General features: G+C 42.9%; 1 protein-coding gene and 1 pseudogene across 9 annotated transcripts in view; one reads left to right on the forward strand and one right to left on the reverse strand.

The window, feature by feature from the left end:
* The window catches only part of LOC138052995 (uncharacterized), a 29,904-nt gene that overhangs the window by 7,679 nt on the left and 8,141 nt on the right, over positions 1-14,084 (forward strand). The window contains exons 1-2 of one of the 9 annotated variants that reach the window (XM_068899650.1): positions 1-37; positions 5,738-5,815. The exon at positions 1-37 is cut by the window's left edge and continues 7 nt beyond it. The exons of 2 other annotated variants lie outside the window; for them this stretch is intronic. The gene's annotated coding sequence lies outside the window, so the exon portion shown is untranslated. Of the gene's footprint in view, positions 38-2,283; positions 2,304-2,683; positions 2,831-4,415; positions 4,490-5,737; positions 5,816-14,084 lie in introns of those variants that run through there. 6 more of the 9 variants (XM_068899648.1, XM_068899649.1, XM_068899647.1 and 3 more) reach the window with 6 other exon arrangements.
* Positions 3,675-10,455, reverse strand: LOC138052994 (uncharacterized; annotated as a pseudogene).

Raw genomic sequence — 14,084 nt, forward strand, 5'->3', positions numbered from 1 at the left:
TCGAAAAAAAAACGCTGAAAAGTTGACTTAATTCAAGGTATTTGAAGCTTTTTTTGTAATATGATTAAGTATTATCTTAATATTTCGCCTTTGAGAGATCCCCACGATAAGCTTCAGTGCCAGCCTGATACGGAAAGTCCGACGGAACCAAGTTCTTGTCAAACCATTGAAGGTGACTGAGACAAGAATTTAAATTAACAAAATTTTCACGTAAGACAGACATTTACTGCCGTTAGCTCGAGTACGGTGTAACCTATGAAACTGATCCTAAATCGCATCTCTTTAATTTTAAATAAATTACAAGTTAGTCAGAGGGTATAGCTTTAAAATATGCCCTCGATATCATTTCGCCACATGGGCGAAAATTATTTCCTTAATTTTCTATAAGATACTATTGACAATTTTCACTAATATTCCAAACAAGATTTGCTTTTACCTGAAATTTCTTCACAAAACGAGAAAAATGGTGTTGAAACTTCAACGAAGGATGTAGATCCATCGACTTAACGACAGGTTACAATAGTTTATTGCTGAATCGAACCTAGTCGAATTGGTTTAGGAACTCGTTTGTTACATATTGTTACCTGCTAAAGATCAGAATAGCCATTTAATGGTTTTGCTACACCGTTTCTGTAATAATCGTATAGTTTTTAGGGCTGGTACCTTTCTCCGGCATTCTTCTGTATTGTCTTACTGTGACGGGCACCGTTGGCTCAGTTGGTTGAGCACGGGCTGTCACGCGGGAGGTCGTGAGTTCAACTCCGGTCGGACCAACACTCAGGGTCTTTAAATAACTGAGGAGAAAGTGCTGCCTTTGTAATTACATCTGCAAATGGTTAGACTCTCTAGTCTTCTCGGATAAGGACGATAAGCCGGAGGTCCCGTCTCACAACCCTTCAATGTTCATAATCCTGTGGGACGTAAAAGAACCCGCACACTTGTCGTAAAGAGTAGGGCATGTAGTTCCCGGTGTTGTGGTCTGTCTTCTGTGACGTATCATGGTAGGGATGGTAAATGCTCGGAGATATTAGCTACACCAAGCTACTCTAAAAATCCGAGGGTAAATAAAGATATATGATATGATATGATGACGGTGACGTGAACGAGAAGACGGCTGTGAGTTTTACGAACGGTGGGCACAAGATTTAGATAATTTTCTTGCAAGTTGCAATTTGGTGCACACGATTCAAATTCTGTTTAAATCATTGAACAGTACCCCGCGGACAACGACACAAGTAGACCATTCTTTCCCAATAGACCATATTCGTATTCTCAGTATTGGACTGGAACTAGCTTGCAATGGAGGCTAATGCGGGGAAATCTTTTCAAATGGAAATCAAATGGAAATATGTTCCCCCGCATTAGCCTCTAGTGCAAGCTAGTTCCAGTCCAATACTGAGAATACAAATATGGTCTATTGTTTTCTTATTCTTCGTGATTATGTAATTATTGAGACTGAGCATACGTAAATGGACTTCAAACGGTGTGTCTGATAGTATTTGCAGAAATAATACTATGAATCTCCCTTTTTTTTCCAAATATACCGCGATAAATACGTTGTCTTCGAAAAAATGTGTTTCTTTGAGTCTTTTCAATTGGCAAAGAGTAAATTCAGAGATCCTGCGGGACCAGTTTGTTTCGAGTTTTCCATTGAAACACGAAGGTGGGATAACCGCAAGTGAAAAGACCTCAGACCGCTTTCATAACCACTGGATATTATATGGGTAAACTGCTGGGGTTTATTATTTGGATATAATACAGGCTTCATGTTTTTTCCTCTTTTAAAAAACATTCCCTAGGAGGATTAAATTTTCTTGTTGATCGCTGCTAGATGATGGGGAATTATCCGCCCAAATAATTCTGAGCCGTGATAGTTTTGAGATAACGTGGTTTGATATCCGAAAGATAATGCATCACAAAACTCTTTATGACATCAAGTTACGAAGTGCTGTGGAAAAAAGTCTTGTCGCATTCTCTTTTATCTCTGAAACATTTTAAACCAATTATTTCATCAATAGAGGGACGTACCAATTGTGGGGTGCTATTGAATTCAATTTAATTAAGTTTTTTCAAGGGGTATTACGCAAGGGACATCTTAGGAGCTATCGACTGATCATGGTGTTTCCAAAGTCAAAATACCTTCCCCCCCCCACCCCCCAATAAAAAAATTAAAATAAAATAAAATGCCCGCACGCTTCCCTGTCGATACATTTGTTAGCGTGTTTCTTAAAGTACTGCTACAAACACAGAGTTGGGCTTAAGGTATCAAATGGTTTTGACCTGCGAAAAAACATTTGCATAAGGTAAGGATGATTGTTCATCCGATTCCTGCATAATCTACGTCTAGTCAGTGATAATAGCTAATTTCTCACTAAACAAAGTAATGGGAAGTGCTCTAATTACTCCAGGAGAATTTCTTTAATTATCAGTGAATAAAAGAAGGGTAAATGAATGTATTATATTTGAATACAGGTGGAGTAAGATATTTTTCGTGTCCCTATTTCAACGATCGCAACTATATATTATCAAACCAGATCCTTTCAAGAAATATCCTGGTAAAGTAGCTATAGCTCCTCTGAATGACACGACAGAAAAACAGCCCTTATAAAACTGTATGGGATAATAGTTTACCATTAATATTTAATAGAAGACGTACTTAAAAGTGTGATTAAGTAATCTCATTCCAAAGTTTACCTTCGGTCGAGTTCATGCTTCCAAACAATTCAGTACTGGAAGTTCGAAGATGAAACTACTCCTTTAGAATAGAAGAGAGTTGACAAAAGAGCGTTGTTGGCGCCAGATATCAACAAGCCAACAGTCGGAAATTCTGGTAAGGTTTTGTAGTTCTTTAGTGGAGCAAAGCAGTCGACAATAGAACAGTCTGTTTTCGAAATGAAGTCATAGCAGTCGTTCGTTGCGGGGAAAATGCTGAGGAGTACTTGCCGTTAGCTTCACTGGGGGCCAAATTTCCGACACCAGTTAATTTCTTGAAACTTAACTCAGTTTTATTGCTTCATAGAAGACAATTGTACTATTGAAGCGATTCCATCTTAGCTGGACATTTTCGTTTGTAGAACTCCCCTACAAACCAGAAGTGACAAGAAGCTCTTATTATCTATTTCAATTGTGTACTTAAAACAATGTACAGTGTCGCATTGTACAAATGTCTAGAACTGGGTTTAAAAATTCCGAACCTAGTCGGTTCTTTTAACGAACAAAGGTCCCCCAATACTACTCACAAATAACCCTGTCCAACCCCACAAAATGAGCGAGCTTTTTGGCAGCGTTTGAGAAATTTTCTGCATTTCTTATTCTTTTCGCCTTTACATTCAGGCAGCAAAGTTCGGCAATTATCGATCGCGAACTATGATGTATACGTAAGTTACTAACAATTAACTTAATATCCCCCCTACTGATTGTCAGATGTCGACCAAAGTTACCGAAATTGTATCACCTATGTAACGACTTTGTTTTTTTGTCTTTTCGTTAACAGTCTCGAAATTTAACTCGTCAAATCCAAGCGGTACTGGTAAGGTACTTCCATGTAAAATCGCAACAAGTATAATTTGGTAAATCTTGACCTAATATTATATTTGCGAGAAACAAAATCGAATTAACAATGAGCTATTCAATTATCATATTTTGACCAGCATATGGCTTGTGTTTGAGTAAATTCTTGTTCAAAAGCGCTTTATTCAACGAACGAGAAACCTGGTGGCATGAACTGGCTGGCTAACCATTCCACCCATTCTTTTCAGCTTCTTCTTCGAAAATTAGACGTTAAAATTGCTAATTCCTTGAGAATCCCCGCTGACATCTTTGAAACGGTCGGATAAGGTTACCTGTAAAAATATCAAAACAGAAGACACAAAATTAAAAACTTCAACCTTTTTTGTTTGAATTTCAGGGGGAAAAACAGATTGTATTGTCACTTTTCGAAATGCGTGGCGTCTATCTTTTCATAGATAACAGCTTAATGTCATCTTGTGTGTTGGCTTAATTGGTTTTTTTCTTAATACGCAGTCATTATTCATGGGCGTTAATTTCACAAAAGAAGCTTTCTAATCAGCTATTTACCACAGTTACATCGCTAAGTAACGAGTTAATGCTGGCTTAACGGGCATGGAGAACTCCAATACCATTAAAAGCTCCCCTAATTACACTGCGACGAATAAGTTCACATTTTAACAAATGGCTTAATTTTCTGGTTTCTGGCTATCATCCTTAACCCAAACGTCATTAATTATGGTATTTCATTTTAAGAACTATCCGAATTATGGCGTTTGACAATGCACCGAAAAAGCTTAAGAGCCATCAAGAGCATTAAAGTCTTTGTTATTCATAATACGAATAAAATTATGAGAACAAATGTAGACCATTTCTAGGCAACAATATTTGCAATACGTTCATTCCCTACACAAATGAGTCGCTTCAAATTAGGGTACTTGTATGAGCAAATTACAGTCACCAATTTGAAGATAGAGAGAAGGTATTCAACATTTGTTGTTTTGAATTTTCATTTCTTTCACTGTATGCGGTACCACAGGGTGAGGTGCAATTGGCCGGCTGGATTGAGTAACATTTACTGACGATAAATCATGGTATCAAAACTGAGCGATGATGAAAAATTCAATTTAAGCACATGTACCACTGTCACTCGTATAATATAATCATAAAGTTGTTTAGGAGGGCGTTAGTCAAGCGTAGTGGTCACTAACAGCGCCTCTCATCACTGCAGACTTATGTGGGCTGATTTTCAGTGGATCTCAACCTGATTAGAAGTTTTCCGCCGGGTACTCCAGTTTTCCTCCCTCATCAAAATAGGCACCTCGCTAATTACATCTGGCTATGGTGTTTTGCTCCGAGATTTTCATCACATGGACCGTAAAGTGCTTTATCTATGTTTTCGGTCCATTAATGAAAAAGAACTAAGAACTCGTTCGTAATTAATTCCTTAACTGTCTGCAAAGAAGAACGACTACCTGTTTATTCATTTATTTATTTTTTCTTCTTTCCGTAAGTCTTCTTTGGGAAAACGGTCATTCGAAAGAAAATAATTTTTTTTAATTTGATTCCCCTGGGTGTTTTGTCGGGCGTCTTGCTTTCGTTTAACCAGTCGCTCTAGTGTCAAACATGATTCACCCCAAAGCAAATAAGTTTACCTGCCTTTAAGTTTCCAAATGCGCCTGGTAATTAGAATGCAAATATGGAAAGCAGTTGCTGTAAAATAATAGTGCGAAAAAATCTTTCCGAAATTTTGTATATTTAAGACTGAGATTTAGCATGGAGAAACTATACGGTAAACCTCAGGCTAAAATTTCGTTTTCTAGCAAGAAAATTGAGACTGCCTGTGTGCGGTGAGAGAATTATGAGGATAGAAGGTTCATGTCTTGCGAAGGAGACATCGACGTCAGTGGTTATATTTAGGGAACTGAACGTCATGCGGATCACTCTCTGAATTGGTCCTTGATGGTCAGCGATGAATTCAACTTCACCAGGCCTTATAACCGCCAAGTGCGATGAATGGATGCTTTTTCAAGCAGGATTACCCCTCTGTAACAGACCCAGTGGACTCTTTATCCCCACCGGGTTTTCGGAAAAGGCGTCACTGGGTTGGCCAATTTCCCACTGGGTCGGGTTATTTTTGGCTGGGTTTTTTAATACCGGTAGGTTTATTCGATTAAAAAAAGGCCAGTCGTCGAAAATAAGGGGTTTTCTATTGTTTTTTCATTATCAGAAAATGCTTTATAACGGTTTTATAGTGGCTAACCTGAAGGAACTGTCTTAGTCCAGGGAGGAGAGAAGAGTATCGCAGGTATAGTTTAAACTAAGTTAGCAAACTTACTGCGAGAGTCAATGTTTGATCACTCACCTTCCTGAGACTTGCACAGGTCAGAAAACGGTCATCATACTCATAGTAAACATGCAATGATGTCTTGATATCTGTTTCCTCTGCCTCTTCTTTGTGTACAATCTTGATATAACACGGTTTCTTGTGTGGGGAATAAGTGAGGAACCCACACTGTCACTTTTTTTTTTCAAGATTATAATTCTCTCAGATCTTCTCGCGTACACAACAAGGTTAGGTCTATAACCGACTAGAACTACAATCAATTGTTCCCTTATCTCATGGACGCACCTTGATCACACGTAAGCTGATTGGCTATAAAGATCTTTCACGCAAAAGATAAACAAACTTATTTATCGGAGCAGACAGAAAGTAACGCTCGATTTCCGGACAGATATCTCGCAATCATAACATCAACATTAGTTAAATCAATACTAATTGTCTTGTTTCCGACACACTCCCCCCATGTGCTTTCCACAAGGAAGCACATGTAATCAGAGGAAACTTGATCAGTTCATTTAAGTATAGTATAACAAAAACGAAGTAGTTTTTCCTTTTTTTTTTTTTTTTGAAGTTTGAGTCACTCAATGCCTATATGCAACATCATAGTTCGATCTTATTCTCTGGTTTTAAAGTTCTCCATCTTCAGCAACACCCTGAATACGCAAGGTAGCAGCCACAGCAGCATCTCTCCTTGGACGGAAAACTGAGGCTCCAGCATTAAGCTGTGGCGGCGCTGCAGCTCTTTCTAGCACTTTATCACAGGTTAATTCCAGTGGGTAAAGGTGTTGGATTGGTCTCTCCAAGAACGTTTTTCCCGCGCGTAACTTCACCGCTCGCACTTTTCCATCTCGTCCTTCAAACAGCTCTTCCACAACACCAAGGGGCCACTTCCCACGATTTTTGTCTTCTGTACGGATAATGACGACATCTCCTACGTTCAGTGGCCTGGGTGTACCTGGGATGTTGTGGGTGTGTCGTTCTCTCAGTGCGGCCAAGTATTCCCGCGTCCAGCGCTTCCACAAGGCATCTTTGCAGGTCCTGAGGTACCTTTCCCGTTTTCGCAGATCATAATCTTCCTCTCTCCACGGCTGTAGCTCAGGCAGGCGTATAGATCTTTGGAATAGAAAGGAGGACGGGGTCAGTAGAGGGAGCTGGACGTCATCTTCCACATACGATAGGGGGCGGCGGTTTAAGTGAGTTTCCACATCGAGCACAACTTCGGACAGCTCTGACCAGGTCAGCATTCCTCCCCCAATCACTTTGTAGAAAGCGCGTTTAAAAACGCCCACCAGTCGCTCGAACTGGCCGCCCCACCAGGGTGCTCGACTCAGGTTGAATCTCCAAGTGATCTTCTCTGATGCTAGGTAGTCTTGGATTTGCTCGTCTTTCTGGATTTCTTTCAACAGTTTTGCCGCTCCCACGAAAGTCCTTCCATTGTCTGAGAAAATCTTAGCTGGTCGTCCTCGTCTAGCGATGAATCGCTTTAGGCTTGCCATGAAGGTAGTGGTTTCTAGATTTGGTAGGATTTCTAGGTACAAAGCTCTCGTTAAACTGCAGGCATAAAGCACCAAATAGGCTTTCCCTTCTGCTCGCGAAGACTTGCGGTACTTAATGGGGCCGGCAAAATCAACACCCACTACTTCGAAAGGACTTGATCCCTCTCTTCTCTCAGGTGGCAATAAACCAGGGGGTGGAGCTGCGAGAGCAACTGCCTGAAAACGCTTGCACCCGTAGCACTGCCTGATGGTTTTCTTTGCAAGGCGTCTAAGGCGTGGGATCCAATACTCCTCTCTAATTTTAGCCATAGTGAGCCCCACTCCCCCATGGAGTGTGGCTTTGTGGGCGTGTTGAACAAATTTCTCAGCAAAGGTCGTTGCGTCTGGTATGTAGATCGGATAGGGACCTGGTAGTCTTCCACGGCACTCTAGCAATCCGTCTTTGTTTCTCTGTAAGTTGAGCCTCAGTCGGTCTTCTTCCATGTTTGCAGTACCCTGGCTTTGGGCGCGCATCAACCAGAAGAGGGTTTGCTTTCCAATTTCTTCTGTTGTGAGAGGGCCCTTTGTTCTGTTTGCTCTCTTTGTTCTAGCATTTTGGGCGAACCGCATGATCCAGGCGCACACTCGCAACGTCTTCCAGTATGAGCTTTTGGCAAGGAGTTCGTCGAGCTCATCGTCAGAATTCACGGCCAAGGCGAATAATTCCTTTGTAATTTTCACCTCTTGGTTGGATTCCTTACTGGGTGCGGTGACAAAGTTTTCTGGCCATTTCCTAGGGTCACTAAGCCACTCTGGTCCACTCCACCATAGTTGGTTCTCTTTAGATACCAATCCACCACGGCTGGCAAGGTCTGCAGGATTATCTTCAGTTGGTACGTGTCGCCAGATAACCTCAACATGCTCTCTGATCTTCCGTACTCGGTTAGCCACAAACTGCTTGTAGTCCCCTCCACCTAATATCCAGTACAAGGCAACACTGCTGTCCAGCCAACAGTGTAGGGAAGTTACTGGGAAGCCTTGAAGTGCGTCTTGTACGTTACTCAAGAGGTTTACAGCCATGTGTCCCGAGACCAGCTCTCGTCGAGGTATAGTTAGGCCTTGCTTCGCTAGTCTTGCTTTCGCCGCGACAAGTCCTTGATTTAAAGTGCTTGGTTGTTTGACGACGGCGTAAACAGCAGCGGCGACACCCTTTCCGCTTGCGTCCCCGAAGGCGTGGAGTTCAATTTTCTCGATTGATTCTTGGGCGCTGGTCAGTGCTCTTGGGCAGGAAACTTCATGTGGTAAAGAGCGCTCCCACTTCTGCCACAGTTGTTCTAAAGGCACAGATAACGGTGCATCCCAAGCGGATTTCTCTTCGCAGGCATTTCGGTAAAGCAGCTTTCCTTGTAAGGTGATTGGCGCGATCAGACCAAGGGGGTCATAGATTCTTGCTATTTTTCCAAGAATCCCTCGTTTAGTAGGTTGCGCAACTTCTTCTGGAATAGTGACTGCAATTTCGTCTGTTGATTTATCCCATTTTAAACCAAGCAGACCGCACTCTCTGGACTTTACTCCTAGTTGCTGTTTGGCATAGCTCAAGTCATCTTCATTCCCGGCGTCCTCTGAGATCTCTAATTTAGGGATGTTTGAGTGCCACTTGTGCAAATGAAAGGTGGCCCGGCGAAATATTTAGTAAGTTTTATCTTTCTTTTCTTATGTTTATTTGACAGTTCCTCCGCCAGTAATGAGATCATCTACATAAAGTTCTCGTTCTATTCCCGCAACAGTATCAGGGTGATCAGCTCTACAAGTGTTTAAATGGTGCTGGATTACGCCGCCAAGCAGAAAAGGCGAGGGTCCCAAGCCAAATAGTGCTCTGGTGAACCTGTAGGTGCGAATACGTAAGGGATTCTTGCCGTCTAGCCAATGGAAACGCAGTGCGTCTCGGTCTTGCTCGCGGATACGCACTTGAAGAAATGCCTTGCGAATATCACCGGCTAGGGCTACTGCATGAAACCTTCCTCTTAAGAGTACTTTCCACAGCTGATTCTGTAGGGGTGGTCCAACTTCTAGGCAGTCGTTTAGGGAGGGAGCTGAGTCATAAGCTCTCGCTGAGGCATCGTATACAATCCGCGTCTTAGTAGTTTCGGCGCTCTCTCTTACAACAGCCTTGTGGGGGATGTAGAACTCTCGTCCAGATGCTGGCATCTCTGCCTCTTCTATAACTCCTTCATGTAGCTGTTCTTGGATGATTGCATCATAGTCGTTAAGCTTCCCTGTTTTCTTCAGTCGCTGAACTAGGCTTCCGAGTCGCTTCAAGCTCCCCGACTTGTTAGAGGGCAAGGGAGGATGATCTCCTTTCCAGGGAAGGCCGGTCTCGTACCAGCCTTCAGGGCTGCGGCTGAGCTGTTCGATGAACTCTTCATACACCACGCTTTGATCTCCATTTGGTTTATCTTCGAGCCCTAGAACGTCCATGCGGCAGAGCTCTTCATAACTGGTTGAGGTCGTTTGGGCTAAGAACATGCTGTCAAGGTTTTGCTCTGTTCCTGGAGACATAATGGTCCACCCAAAGAGAGTGAACTCGGCCACAGGCTCTCCAATGGATCCAGTACGCTGGGATGTAGACGTTTTAATCTTCGCGTAATCACTCGCTCCCAGAATAACATGAACCGGAAGTAGGCTCTTGGTGTCAGTGTCTTCTATGTCCACGCCTTTCAGATGACGGTATTTTCTGATCATTTCCCTGTAGTTCGGGTTTTCCACGCACAACAGTTCAGCCCGGTCTATCCTGTTTGCGCTGAGAGGGATGGTATAGTTTCCTTTTGTGTCACTCACTTGAACGTTGTAGGTTTCGGTTCGCTTGGTAACGGTGCCCACAATAGTTTGTATTTGTCGCGTTAGAGTGCGTGACGGTACAAGATTTAATCGATCCAAGATGTATCCCGAGGCATAAGAGGCAGTTGCCCCGGTATCCAAAAGGGCTCTACAGGTCACGCCATTCAATTTGACGAGCACAACGGGATGGCACACTTTCTCTCCTTCTTGGGTCGCAGTTAACGCCACCCCACCGCTGGTTGTTGTTTGGCGTCCAGCTGTTGTCGAACGATCGCAAATAGACGAGTGATGCTTTTGTTTACAGTGTATGCAAGATGTGCGGCTACGGCATTGTGATGCATTATGTTGCGTTCCACTGCAGTTGAAACACAAGCATTTGCTTTGTAGAATTCTTCTGCGCTCCGCTGGAGATGTCACGCTGTCACATTCCCAGGATCTGTGAGTCTCCCGATCGCAGTAAACACACACGCGTCGTGAGATTGGTATGCGGTCTTGCGCGTAGAAACTATTATCGCGAGGAGTACGAGGAGGGCGCGGCGGTCGTGGAGGCCGAGAACGCAGATGTGAGGGCTGTGATGGAGAGATCTCGTGAACCGACTCATTTACTTCCATTGGATGGATAGCTTTCCATTCTTCTAACGATCGCATTAGCTCCGCGAATCCCCAGTCTTGCCATCCTGGTTTCCCATGCGCAAGATCTGCTTTTATGCCCGGCAACTTGTCTAGAACCCCACGCACCATAGACAAACAACCAGAAAGTTTACCTAGAGTCTCTAGAGCTTGAACATTGTAGTTCAAAGTTTGCCAAAACTTGTGGATTTCATTTGGTTTGCTTCCAGATATCACCGGCAACGCATTGATGTTATCGATATAAGCTCGCACGATCTCGCTCGTTTTCCCGTAATTAGATTTCAAGATGTTCTTAGCGCGTTCGTAGCCTTCGGAGTTAAAGGGCAAGCCATCAATTGTTTCACACACATTACTTTCCAATAATTCCTTTAGATGGGCAAACTTTGTAACCGGTGCAATATCCGCTGCATCTATTTCGGCTTTAAACTTATTCCAAAAGGAGAGCCATTTTTCATAAGTGCCGTCATACTTAGTGATAACCAGCTTTGGCATTTTTACATTTCCTTTACTGGGAGGCTTCGCGGTAGGTTGATCTAATGATTGCAATTTTGACTTCTGTTCGAGTTTCAGCTTTTCAAATTGCAGTTCGTCCTCCCGCCTTTTGGCAAGGATGGCTTCTTCCTCTTCAAGCTTTTGGGTTTTCTCTTTAGTTCCAATTTCTTCCAGATAACGAGTTAAATCCGCTACTTGCAAATCTACTTCATCAATTGTTTTTTCGATCGATGCACCCCATGCCTTCACATCTTCGATACTTTCTGCCGCTTCCAGCTTACCTTTCTCAATGTCCATCTTTAGATCTTCGACGTTCGCCACAATTTTCCTTAAAGCTTCTCTATGGCGGGCTATTTTGTCGTTGTTTCCCTTTTCCACAACTGTGTCAGTCTTGCCGCGCGTTAGAGCTAAAAGTTGAAGCTCGGCATCAAGAGCCTTGAGTTTAGGTTCCATATTCGTAGATAAAGTGTCCCGTCGTAGGTGCCACTAATGTGGGGAATAAGTGAGGAACCCACACTGTCACTTTTTTTTTTCAAGATTATAATTCTCTCAGATCTTCTCGCGTACACAACAAGGTTAGGTCTATAACCGACTAGAACTACAATCAATTGTTCCCTTATCTCATGGACGCACCTTGATCACACGTAAGCTGATTGGCTATAAAGATCTTTCACGCAAAAGATAAACAAACTTATTTATCGGAGCAGACAAAAAGTAACGCTCGATTTCCGGACAGATATCTCGCAATCATAACATCAACATTAGTTAAATCAATACTAATCATCTTGTTTCCGACACTTGTGCCTCGTGATCACTTTCTGAAGGTTCACCGTCTTGTGTGCCCGCCGTGGATCTTTCCTCGTACATGTCTTCATTTGATTCATCTGATTGCAATGCTCGCTTGATGGAATCTTCAAATTGCTCTGCTATCTCCAGAACTTCGCTGTATGTTTCTGTTGACATCAAGAATTTAGTTTCGGTCACTGTGACAGCCTTCTCCAAGAATAAGGTCACTACCCTGTCGTTTCCATCCCGGAACACATGAGCAAATACCATGGACGCATTCTTCCAGTTGGGATCTAGGGGATAGCAAATGTTGTCATCATCTCGTGCAGTTTCAACAAGAAAGTCCCCGCGGACTCTGGATCGGGGGCCAGGACTTCACAGAGATACGTTATGGGTGATTCTCAACAGATTAAAAGGCAACCCATCAGTTCCACGAAAGGCCACTACCTCTCCCTCTTCGAAAACGTTACTGTTGACATAACTTGAAATATCATCCTGATCATGCATGACGGCTACAGCGACAGCGCCTTCTTGTGGAATCGTTGAGGGCGTAAATATGGAATCCTGTATGGGTGTCGCATGTAAGAGACAATGATGGTCGGTGGTGCTCCATACTTCCTCTTCTGGAAATCTCTTAAAGTTTTCATGGGTCGGGACTTGGTAGCCATGTGAATACCATTGTCATTAGTCAAGTTTCCTTTACATTCAAGCATGCTCACATACCCCTGACAAAACGCCATCGTCCCAATGCACAACTGCTTTCTTAACAAAGCTGGGTCAATGTCCTTACCATTTTCCAAGTTCGTATTTACTTTCCTTAAGTTTTCAGTAGTGAAGCAATGTTCATGTCTCTGTTGGAACATTGCCCACATTGCTTCCGAAGAGGTCTCGTTTTCGTCGGGGCCTACAGTAGCATAAGTGTAAGTGGAGGACACCTCATCTCTTGTTCTCCTGACACTGACGTTTTGACACATGGTGCTACCTGAGGTAACAACAGGGATTACGAAGTGGAAAGCCTCAGTGGCCACACATTTGGAACACTGCAGAACTGTTGGGTTATTTCCTGGATTCTTCTCAGTGACATGATCATTTTCACATGGCCATAGAATCCCTCAATCATGCGCTTGCCAAGAGTGTTAACTTTGATTTCGCTTAGAATATTCACCTTTCCAGTGGTGTACTTGAAATACTCTGACAGATACTGTACACCATTCACAAGAGTTACGTAAAATCCCTCTGCTGTACGTGAAGTCATAGATCCACTGGTCATATCAAGTGAAACAGCAGCGGTGTAAGTTCGTATGTCTGTGAAAAGACACTTTAACTTGTCAGCTGCCGTGATGATATCTGGAAGTGAATCGACCAGTGTTTTGTTTCTTACAGAGGAATCGTGAACTGGATCAGATGAGCGAGTTCTTTCTGACACTAATTCCATTGATTCAGCAATATCGTGCCACGTTGATGGACCGGATAGCTGGGAAGAAAACAAACTTGTCTTTTTAGATCCAGCCGATCGCAAGGCGGCACTGGCAGCACTCGAGACGGTTTCAACTTGCACGGTTAGTGCACAATCTTGGCGACTCTTCAGAAAATAGACAAACGATTCCCACGTGGCTGAGCTCAAATTAACTTTGCAGTCGCTGTCATTTTAAATAAAGCTGTGCATTCGTTCGAGAAGCAGAGCGAGCGTTTAAGACTTTCGTCTTGACTAAAGCAAAAGCATTAACTGACTTTAAAGAAAACAAAAAGGGAATGTAGCTGTCGCTATTGTCTTTTCTGACAAGAGAAATATAAATAAGCTCGTGGTAATCACCTTTGGAAGGACGGTGAGAGACTTGTCGCGATCCTTTCCTGACTTACGCCGGTAGGTTTTACTTTTGCTGGATTTGAGCTTCTTAATTTTTTCTACTTCCCGTACATGTTTACTTCTTTTTCTACGTCGACCTCGTTTTCGAGTGCGATAACCATCAGAGTCCGACGAGGACGAATCGCTTTCCGTTCCAGAATTAGAA

The sequence above is a fragment of the Montipora capricornis genome, chromosome 6 (assembly GCF_036669925.1).
Source record: "Montipora capricornis isolate CH-2021 chromosome 6, ASM3666992v2, whole genome shotgun sequence".
NCBI lineage: Eukaryota > Metazoa > Cnidaria > Anthozoa > Scleractinia > Acroporidae > Montipora > Montipora capricornis.